This window comes from Carassius carassius, chromosome 47 (genome assembly GCF_963082965.1).
Source record: "Carassius carassius chromosome 47, fCarCar2.1, whole genome shotgun sequence".
In the NCBI taxonomy this organism is placed as follows: Eukaryota; Metazoa; Chordata; class Actinopteri; order Cypriniformes; family Cyprinidae; genus Carassius; species Carassius carassius.
The window spans coordinates 4,293,123-4,305,207 of record NC_081801.1 but is presented as its reverse complement, the minus strand read 5'-3'; positions in this window follow the sequence as shown (position 1 = coordinate 4,305,207).

Genomic DNA, 12,085 nt, shown 5'->3' with positions numbered 1-12,085 from the left:
CTTTGGGTGCGATGGATGAAACTGAAGTGTTAGACGCTGTAGAATCTACATTCGCTATTGTATTTCTAATGATATCTATTTTATCAGTGAAGAAATTCATAAAGTCATTGCTATTTAACGTTGGTGGAATATTTGAATCAGGTGGCGTCTGGTAATTTGTTAATTTAGCCACTGTGCTAAATAAAAACCTTGGATTGTTTTGGTTATTTTCAATGAGTTTGTGGATATGCTCTGCCCTAGCAGTTTTTAGAGCCTGTCTATAGCTGGACATACTGTTTTTCCATGCAATTTTAAAAACTTCCAAGTTAGTTTTTCTCCATTTGCGTTCAAGACTACGAGTTACTTTCTTGAGAGAGTGAGTATTACTGTTATACCATGGCACAGTACGTTTTTCTCTAACCTTTTTCAATTTGATGGGGGCAACAGCTTCTAATGTATTAGAGAAAATAGTGCCCATGTTGTCAGTAATTTCGTCTAATTCATGTGTATTTTTGGGTACAAATAGCAGTTGAGATAGATCAGGCAGGTTATTTGCGAATCTGTCTTTGGTGGCTGGAACAATAGTTCTGCCCAGACGGTAACGCTGAGACATATAGTTAATATCAGTTATACGCAGCATGCACGATACAAGGAAATGGTCTGTAATATCATCACATTGGGGTACAATATCTATAGCAGTAAGATCGATTCCATGCGATATAATTAGATCTAGTGTATGATTAAAACGATGAGTGGGCCCGGTGACATTTTGCTTGACTCCAAAGGAGTTTATTAGGTCAGTAAACGCAAGTCCTAATGTATCATTTGCATTATCAACGTGAATATTAAAATCTCCCATGATTAGCGCCTTATCAACTGTAACTAGAAGGTCTGAGAGGAAATCTGCAAATTCTTTTAGGAATTCTGTATACGGCCCTGGTGGTCTATACACAGTAGCCAGAGCAAGAGATACATTAGATTTCTTTTGCATGTCTGACAGTGTAACATTTAGCAGAAGTATTTCAAAAGAGTTAAACCTGTATCCTGTTTTCTGGGTAACATTGAGAATATCACTATATATTGTTGCAACACCTCCTCCACGACCAGTCTGACGGGGCTCATGCTTATAACAGTAGTTTGGTGGAGTAGACTCATTTAGACCAAAATAATCATTTGGTTTTAGCCAGGTTTCAGTCAAGCAGAGTACATCAAAACTATTTTCTGTGATCATTTCATTTACAATAACTGCTTTGGGTGTGAGTGATCTAATATTTATGAGCCCAAACTTTAAAAATTGTTTTTGTTCATTTACTTTACATTTTTCTGGTTTAATAACGATAAGATTTTTTCTAGATCCTACATTATATTTTGACCTCACTATCCGGGGAACAGACACAGTCTTAATAGTTTTTACAGCACAAGTACTTTTATCATTTAAGCGGGTGGAACAAAACTCATCATAATAGTTATTAGAGAATTGTCTTACTAGTCACATGGAGCGAAGTGTCCTGGAGATGTTGTCAGAGAGCAGCTCCGCTCCGATTCTGCTGGGGTGTAATCCATCAGCGCGAAACAGCCTAGGACGCTCCCAGAAAAGATTCCAGTTATTAACAAATAGCAGTTTCTGTTCTTTACACCATGACAACAACCATTCATTTAAAGCAAAAAGTCTACTAAACCTTTCGTGTCCTCGTCGATACGTGGGCAGTGGTCCTGACACGACGATCGTCGCCGCGGGCGTCGTGCTGCGAACCGTCTCGATCAGGCTGCTGAAGTCCCTCTTCAGCGTCTCCGTCTGCCGCAGCGTGGTGTCGTTAACCCCGGCGTGAAGCACGACCGCTCTGGGGCTCTCGTCGACCTTCAGGATCACGGGTATCTGCGCAGAAACATCGAGAACACGAGCACCAGGCAAACAATGAGTGTGCACTTTACCTTCGGCTAACGTAGCACTTACGTGTCGGACGATGGAGTCTCCGATGATCACAGCGTCGCGTCCTCCGCTGTGGATGCACCCAGGGTCCGTGGTGTCCCGGCGTCGCAGTGAAGGACATCTGGGAAGATCGCGTCCTGGGTGCACCGGGCCTGTGCAGAGAAACACACGGAGTAGACGTGGTGGGACTGTTAACAGATCGCTGTATACTTACCCCGGACTTGTGAGCGTCAGCCCGGGATGATTCCAGCGCGGTTTTCCGCTCTCTCAGCTGGGCCTGCCTCACCTCCAGGTCGCGAATCTGCTTTCCCACGGCCTCGAGCTCGAGCTGCACAGAGTGGAGACATTCATCCGCCATTAAAGCAAGTAACAGTGAGTACAGCAGTGGTAATGTGTGTGAATAGAGTATTAGCAATGTTAGCGCAGTTAGCTGCAACCACGCCGCTGATGCTAACGGGCTAAAAGCTAATAGCGGACCCGGGAGATCAAAATAAAACTAGTGATAGCGAGGCGCTCTGATTGTTTTTGTTGTAGAATACAATAGAGGATATATTCACACGTTATATAAACGGAAACGATGATGTATACAATTGTTTTTTGAGTTAAAAATAGTCAATGAAAAGAATATAGTGACGGAGCTCAAACGCAGTACAGCCGCCAACAACAAACAGGAAGTTTGCAAACAAGTTTGCACAGATGTTGTTAGAAGCGGAAAGGCAATAACTAGAGTACATCCTATACATTGTGATGTAAGTACCATCTTTCTCTCAACAGGCCAGCGTTACGACAGATTTCATAAGCATATTTTTGTAAACAGTAGTTCTGTTTGAGCAACTGTTGTGCAGTGTACCTTAAAGTCATGCTAAACCAAAATTATATGAATTTAGACATAGCCTGTTTGTAGTGGATACCCTTGATTACTTTTCCTGTGGTATGCTATGTTTTAATGACAGCGAGGAGTGCAATAGGTGCACAGTAATTTGTCTTTAAACTAAACATGTTATGAGAAAATATTTTTAGTGAGAACAATGATCAGTGATGTACACTTACTTTGAAATTAAGGCAGACACAGCTGGATTCAGTGGAACGGTCTATTTTTTTAATAATAAATAGAAAGAAAACAAGTCGATAAAATAGAGAGTGCTAGTGTTAGAGGGCCAATTGTTTAAAAATTTATATAAATATAAATTAAGTAAACCGTTTAAGGGTTAACAAACTAGTCCAACATGATCTGACTGCTAGAATTATGTTTATTGTTATAACCTTATGCTGTCAGGATGATTCATTCATTTTTGGCATTAATAAGAACAGTCAATTTAGATGTTACAATATGACATTTATTTTAGGTTATTCCAAACTAAACATAGTCATAGTGCATTCAAGTCAAGAATTTCTACGGTATATATGTCTATCATTGAGGAGGCAACAATACCAGGTAGTTCCAGATCTGTCAGCCACATTACAGTTCTAAACTGTATCACTCCAGCCAATTCTTTCAGTTATTTCAAAAGATCCTTAGTCTACAACAGCAAAAACACTAAAACTCACAATGACCGAGCAAATAAAAAAAAGACAAACTATTTTCATGTTTTACCACTAAATTATACTGAATGTGTGATTTCTTTCTCCCCCTCTCTCTGTATCTATACATACTGAACAGACACACACTCGGAATTGGAAGTTTGGGATGAGATTCAAAATTTGTTCTGCATACAGCCTATAAATACAAAAAAAAACTAGACAAATTTCTTGAAATAAAACATCTGAAAAATGTATTACAAGGATAACAAGTCATTTGGACAATGTATTTTTTTTTAAATACTATAGAGCTTTACAAAAAGGTATTTTTCCAGTCCTGTGGAGATAAAGAAGAGGCTGAATCAAACCACCCAGCAAAAAACACAACTGAGCAACAGACCAGAGCACTGAAATAAACTGATACGTCAGAACACAAATGAGGGCTGCCACCAAATACGCAGCATATATGAGAACCATTGCCATTATAATCAGTACAATGATAATAAAAGCTCTTCTCTTTATGTGGTTTTCCTTCACTTTATCTTTGCTCCTCCTCTTTCCTGGTCCTGACTGCTTCAAAGCTCTAAGAACAGCCACACAGCAGAATAATGTCACAGACAAAGTAAGCAGACCATGACACAAGCAATAACACATGAACAAATACATCTGAAATTCAGTTGCATTAGCAGTGATAAGCACACAGGCAATAACAATTATTAACCATGCCGCAGTGCAGCAGATCGCTTTATATCTGAGAGGTTTGTACTTCAGAAAGGTTACAGGATGAACCACTGCCAGGTAACGCTCAAAACAGATCAGACTCTGAAACAGAGGATGGCCAGTGATGGAGATATGCATTCCTAGTAGGAATGCCACAACCTGCAAGAGATTTGGAAAGCTTTGCTTAATAGAGACAAAAGACACTGAAGACAGAGCAAAATCTCACAGACAGACAAAAAATCTCACAGACAGACAAATTGAGGCTGAAGAACTCTGATGCAATTCCATTTCCAGCTCCTGAGATGATCAACCAGATCACATAAAGGTTTTCAGGAAGCACAACAATGAGGTTAAATATCAGTCCAGGAGAGTTCAAATCAACGAGTGACGAGTTGATGTTGCTTTCTGACATATTAAAAACATCATTTTTTTCACTCTCTCCCTCTCTGCTTGACTGATACAAAAAAAAATGTTAGCGGTATAGTATGTTGTTACGTTTGACAAATAAATAATGTACTTTAAAATATACATAGTTCATTAAAAATGCTATAAAGTTACACTTAAAAAATACAGAATCATGCATTCCCGCCTCCTTCTTCCGAAGATTAGGAAGTTTTAATTCATTACAAAGACATACTTTGAAATGTTATTAACATACTCTGTTCAAAATTTGGCGTCAGAAAAAAAAATTGTGTGTGTTATATTGTGATGGGTTAAGTCAAAACTATAAAAAGTTTTATTCAATTCTGTAATGTATGTGTGTAGTCATGATATTTAAACTTGGCTGTTTGATTATTCATACTATTTGCATATAGTTGTGTCTGCAACAGCTAATATATCCAGCATTGTAAATTCTAGCATGAGCTGCACTGATCACCTCACAAGACAGAGCTTAGAGTTTTAAATGATTCAAAATACCTTATTCAGGTATTCAACAATTTTTCGATTTTAACTACATAAAATGAATTGTATTTTTATGTAGTTAAAATCGAAAAATTGTTGATTAGAAACTGCACTGTAATGCTTGTATAATGTTATTTAAATTTGATTCAGGTGAAAAACGAGAGCAAGAGAGTGAAAAAATGGATTTTCTCTTCAACGACAACAACGTAACAAGCAACATTGTGTTATTCTTGGACTTTCACACTGCCAGATGGATCTTCAGCCTCCTTGTTGTGCTTCCTGAAAACGCTTATGTGATCTGGCTGATCGTCACAGGAGCTGGAAATGGAGTTACATCAGAGTTCTTCACCCTCAATCTGTCTGTTTGTGAGATTGTTGTATTTTTTGTGGTGGAATTTCTGTCTGGCTTTTCCATCACTGGTCGTCCTATGTTTCAGAGTCTGATTTGTGTTGAGTGTTACCTGGCAGTGGTTCATCCTGTAACCTTTCTGAAGTACAAACCTCTCGGATACAACGTGATCTGCACTGCTGTGGCTTGGATAATTATTATTTTGTCTTGTGTGTCTGCCACTTTTACTGTAATTGAATCTCAAGCATATGTGTTCTCATGTTACTGCTTGTGTCAGGCTCTGCTCACTATATCAATTAATTTATTCTGCTTTCTGGCTGTTCTCAGAGCTCTGAAGCAGTCAGGGCCAGGAGAGAGAAAGAGAGAGGAGGAAAACCGCATGAAGAAAAAAGCATTTAATGTCATTGTAATGATTACGATGGCAATGCTTCTCATATATGCTTCATATTTGTTCTCAGGGCTCAGTTATGTTTTGGCACATAAGCCTATTTTAACACTCTGGTCTATTGGGCAGGTTTGTTTCTTGCTGGGTGGTTTGGTTCAGCCCCTCCTTTATCTCCACAGGACTGGGAAACTACCTTTTTGTAAAGCTCTATAGTTCCATTAGCACTTTAGCTTTCATTTATATGGTGATTATTTTGTGGTAATGCAGGAACTGATCTTGAATCTCTGTTATACCACAGCAATATTCAAACCCACTGACCATCATTTTAAACGTAACTGTGTTTTTTGTGATTTAAAAATAAGTTTTAAAATGTCAAAATCAAAATACATATACACATTGCTTTTCATCTGGCTGATCTATGATTCTTGATATTTGCATGTACAGTTGTTGTAATAAATCCAGCATCGGGGATTCTAGCATGTGAGCTGCACTAATCAACAGAGCTTATAGTTAAAGGGAGATTTGACACTATTCAGGTAAAGGTGTTTTTATTTTATTTGTATTTATTTTTATTTTTTAAACCTAATATCAAGATTTCTAATTATCAAATGGACACCACAGGTCTCAGACTTTACAAAAAGGTGAACAGAATAGCACAGTAAATTAATGACATTCAAGTGAAGAAAAATGAAACAGACCTGCATCTAAAGGACAATATTTTATGCATTGAAAATAACACGCATGAAGAAAGAATCCTGGGAACTTTAAAGACTTTTAATGCAAACGCTGCACACCATTTCTGTAACAACTAAGATACATCATATAAAATTGTATGATTTCAGCTTCTCGTTTATCTTCACAGGACAGGAAAACTTATTTTTTGTAAAGCCCCATAGACCCTTTAATACTTTGGTGTTACTTTATGTTCATTTTGTTAATTTATTTTATTATTTAGTTAAAACCAAGCACTTGTATTACTTATTGTTTAATTAGCTAAATAATCTCTATAAAATGCTTCTTAAATAAACCAATATAAGTGTCAACATGATGGATGTTATTCATTTATTGCAAAGAGCTTTTTGTGGTTTCACATTTTCTGACATATTTTGTCACATAACCTAAAAAATATTTCATGTGGTAACATCTATTAACTGGAGTTATTAAATGTAAAAACATTGAACCTACATTAAGATAGACCAAGGTGCTTGATAACTCTCAGGCCATCCAAGATGTAGATGTTTGTTTCTTTATCAAGAACAGATTTAGAGAAATGTAGCATAACATCACTTGCTCATCAATGGATCCACTGTAGTGAATGGGTGCCGTAAGATTGAGAGGCCAGACATCTGATAAAAGCATCACAATAATCCCCCAGTCAGTTATTGTCTTATGAAGCAAAATGCTGTGTGTTTGTAATAAATCCACCATCAAGAGTCCATCATTTTAACTTTAAACTATCCATAATATTGCTTCCTCCAGTGAAAAGGTGATCTTGTCTGAATCAGGAGAGAAATATGCACAGATCATAGTCAGAATGACTAGACACAAGATGAGAGTGACGCTAAAAATCAGGCCTTAAACAAGAACAACAACAAGAAGTCTTCAAAGTCATTCCTAAAGATTTCAACTTTCAGTACTTCATGGTTTAGACTTGGTTTATCATATGGTTTGACAAGTAAGAGAATAAGACACACCAAGAAACGTGGCGCACAACATAGGGTTGGGCACATGTCCCTGGTTGAGTACTGCTTTGTGTGTGTGTGTGTGTGTGTGTGTGTGTGTGTGTGTGTGTGTGTGTGTGTGTGTGTGTGTGTGTGTGTGTGTGTGTGTGTGTGTGTGTGTGTGTGCAATTCAAATCTATTTTGTGCAATTCTCCTCTATGCACACTAGACACTTTTCACACACACTGCTGTATGTACATAATCCCACAAAGACTCAGTAATATGTTTACATGCTCATGCATTACAAATCATCTTGCTCTGTTCCCCAGCCAGCTGCTTGACTTACGATGTTTCACTTTGTACATGTACAGTATTATGTGAAGCACTCGTATAGTCTATATTTTTTTTACTTTTTTTAGTCTATGTATAGTTAAACATTTATATATAGTATATTCATATTCAAAATCTGTCAGTATGTTAGTTGTGTATAGGTTTATACTGTTTAACTTCATTGTTGTATGTCTGTATTTATGTACTGTAGCACCGTGGTCCTGTGAACCACTGTATGTCCACACACATGCACGTGCAGGGGGGAGGGGGGGGGGGGCGTTGAGTGCTTGAAAACCTGCCCCTTTGCCCCTTGGTGCCCAAAGTGTCCTTTTGTCAAAGTAAAATTTCCTCTAATTTTTTTTTTTGTTGTCATAACATACCCTTTTGTGATTGTCTGCCCATGCCCAATCTAAATATTAGTAAAATTTCTGAATTATAATTTAGCCGTCAATAAGATGACCCACATGATAACCTTTCACCTGACAACGACGACCTCATCCGACCGGGAAGATTCGTCACGCCGCACGCGCATTTTTTAATTGCCAGAGGATATTTTCAACACCACGGAAGCTGGTAAGTGGTGTTTCATTCTCAGCGAAGTGATTTTGATATTTATTTACTTATTATTATTTTGCAAGAACGACGTGAAGTGAGAACATGCAGATATGTTGTTTATATTGCGGTGTGTAGCCTGTAGTGTAGAAGTAACGTTAGCGTGCTGTTTGAGGGAGAATCGTTTCACAGGCATCGAGGGCAGAGGCGTCATGCCCATTCAATGATTTCTGAGCCAAGTGGATTTTAAATGCAGCTTCCAAATTCAATGCTAAATTCAAATCTGTGTTCGCTGGCGGGCGCTGAGCCAGAGACAGATGCGTTCATATAACGCTTCATGATAACCAATCAGAAATGATTCTGTTGCGCTTATGAATGCAATGGCCAATCGGAGACGTGCAGAAGAGTCATCACTGAAACGCGGTGTTTTGTTCACTTGCTCGCTGACTGAATTATTTAGCGAATTCTCTCATCAGAAACAACAAAAGTGCAGATGTACATAATGTAATGTAAAGTGCTTCAGTGATTTTAATGGGAGTTTTTGAGAGTGCCTGAACTCTGGCTAGACTGAATGAAAATGTTCTTTGATAATGTAATTTTTCTTTACTCTCTGTATAATGAAAGTGTTAAAATGAGTAACTTACAATATTGTTATAAAAATTTACATTAAATGCAAATTTAGTCATATTGAAAATATTTTATGGCATGATATGGCACTTAAGTAAAAAGTCGGGGTATTATGTGTAGTTAATAGATTACACTACTTTTCCATATATTGATCAAATAACAATCTATAAAGGTGCAAAACGCGTTTACTTACACGTTTGAGAATCGAGATATTTCCTGATATATTAAGCATGTTTGAACTGTTTTGAATAAAAATAAATAAAACATAAGCCTATATCAGTTATACAGTGCTTTCGTAGCATGACTTAACCCCCCCCAATGTGCCCCCTCAAAAATCATGAATGCATGATGCCCCAATCGAGGGGTCTGGTCTTTTTATGTTTTTGACTAAACTATTATTATATTACAGTATTTATTTAGTTTTTTAACACGTAGAGTGCCTTAAAAATAATTATAACAACACTGGTAAGGCTTATTCAGATTTTTCATTATGAAGATAAAAACAATTCAGAAATGAATTAGAATATAAATATATTTTAAATGTGACACAAATATTTTTTTTCTACAATAGCAACAGTGTTTACGACAGCAAGACCACTTTAGCCTGTAAACTCAATATCTCTCTGGAAATAAATTTACAAATATCAATGTCAATATAAAATGAATAATATACCTGACCTGTCATCAAAGTGCAGTGTGAAGGAGATGAATAACACATGTAGCCTGTCATTTGTTAACATTGCAAAGGTGTTCAATTTTAGACAACAAAAACTACAACAGTAATAGTAATATTAATCACTATATTCCAGTGTATCAGTTGTTTAATGTTTTGTATCAATATTTAAGGTGGAATTATTGATTAGGTGCAAGAGTAGTAGTGATGGTTAAAATAATAGATTAATGCTGAAATAGTAACTTGAGCCTTGTTCCTAGATGAACAGAGAGTGGAAAGTAATAGATCAGATGAGGAGATGGAGATACTATAACAGTTTTTACTTTTTCTTAATTGTTATGTAGAACAGAGAAGAAAAAGCCATCAGGTTGGGACAATTTAAGACATTTCAGTTTCTACTCCCAGAGTTATTAGGTGGAAAGAAATTATTATTTTTTTTTTACTTTTAAACTTAAAATTGTCTCTTCTAATCTGTTTCTTTTTGAAAACTGCATCACAGCATTTACTGCCGTATAAATACATAATCATCCATATCGATATGTGAATCAGCAAGGAATGCATCACAATATATTGCTGTATTGCTATTTTGAACCGCACTATTTAAAGCCTTGTTCCATGTGCCCCTTTTATACTTTGAGCACCTGCCCCTACAAAGGTCTCTGCACGGCCCTGTCCACACATGTATAGAAATTACAATAAAGCTCAACTTGAACTTGAACATGGTTAAGGCTACTTCTGACTGTCCTTAAAAACCACAGGATTAAAGGTGTAAAACAAAAATAAACAGAATATCACTTAATGCATGATTATAAGGTCCTCACGATACAGTACATATCTATTTATTTTACTTATTTTATAGTAGCCCTGATTCTGATGCTTTGCTGTTTATTTATTTATCATATAAATTAAATAAGTTCACAAAAACATTTGGGTCTTAAAACTGACAATCTGTTCTGTAGATGTCAAGTGTCCTACAGTCACTAGCTGAATTACTGAATTGGGGTTAGGAGCCAATCCCATTTGTTGTGGTTTGTGTTTGCTGTCAAAGAAGAGTTATTAATCTCTGACACAGGGTCACCGGTCTCTATGTCAAGTGATGCCATATGGAAATCACCTATTATTTGTTTGTCACAGCATACACAAATATTTAGACCTAAATGTAAGATTTATGTATTTGAAATGCAATTTTCATTCATTTGTATTACACAGTTTTAACAAACTAATAAACTAAAATGTGATGCTTGTCATTCTCGAAATGCATTTATTCATATATCTGCTCATTATAAAGAAGAATTATTCAGTTAAAAAGTCTGAACGCTTAAATGGCTTGTGAAACAAAACTTTTAAGTTAGTTCAAATGTATTAGATTGAAACAAATTGGATTTATTAATTATGAATGCTTACCACTCACATATTCGGAATGCCGTTAACAGAAAAGTGGAGTAGAATGGTTATCTGGTTCCTTGCTGCAATGAAAGCAAAAGAAGTAGAACAGTTAAAATAAAGATAATTGTCAACAGGCAGCAACTAAGAGCATGTTCAGAAAAATACGAAGCAAATGCCAGCAAATCATTCTCCAGTATTTACAAGTATATGTTTATATAAAATCATGGTGCATTCTGGTGTAGCCACAAATGCATTTGAATGGAACATAGCGATTAAAATGCCTTAGATTACATGTAAATTATTTTTATAGAAGATTTTAAATAATATGATGAAAACAAGCATTGTTTTATATATAAATGTTTTGATTGTTACTAAGAGATGGCTCTCCAATATTTGTATATTAAGATTTTGTGTGTATTTTAAAACACAAAACCATCTGTCTTCTGGTGTGGAAACGGATGTATTTATATGAAAAATATGGATTAGAAAATGCCTTAAATTACATACAATTATTTGTATACAAGGATATAAAACAATATGTGGATGATTTGCATTGTTTTGTATACAAATGTTATGAATTTTACTGAGAGGGGCCATCTCATATTTAATCTCATATTTGCATTTTAGGTTTTTATGTGGTGTGTAGTATTTGAAGTCAGACATATAAATCCCTGTGACAGCTGTGAAACAACACAGGGATTGACACAGATCCAAGGAGATCGTTCACTCTTCAGGTGACACTATTTTCCACTGAACAATATTTTTTAATGTTACTGTGATTTAAAGATTATAAAAATGAATGTGTATGTAAAATAAGCTGTGACAATGGCATAACTCAGTTTGTCTAGAACAGATGACAATCCAAAGGAAATATGATTTGTTTTACTATGCAAACAAAGTTGTTTGCATTAATATAATCATATTTTGGGTTATTTACTATTAGGATGTGAACTTGTTTTGATGTTGTTTGCCATGCAAATTACCAGGCACACTGTAAAAAAAAAAAAAGGTTTAATTTTAGAAAGAAAATGCTATTTGAGATTTTCTACTTTAGTTTAATTAAACTTTACTT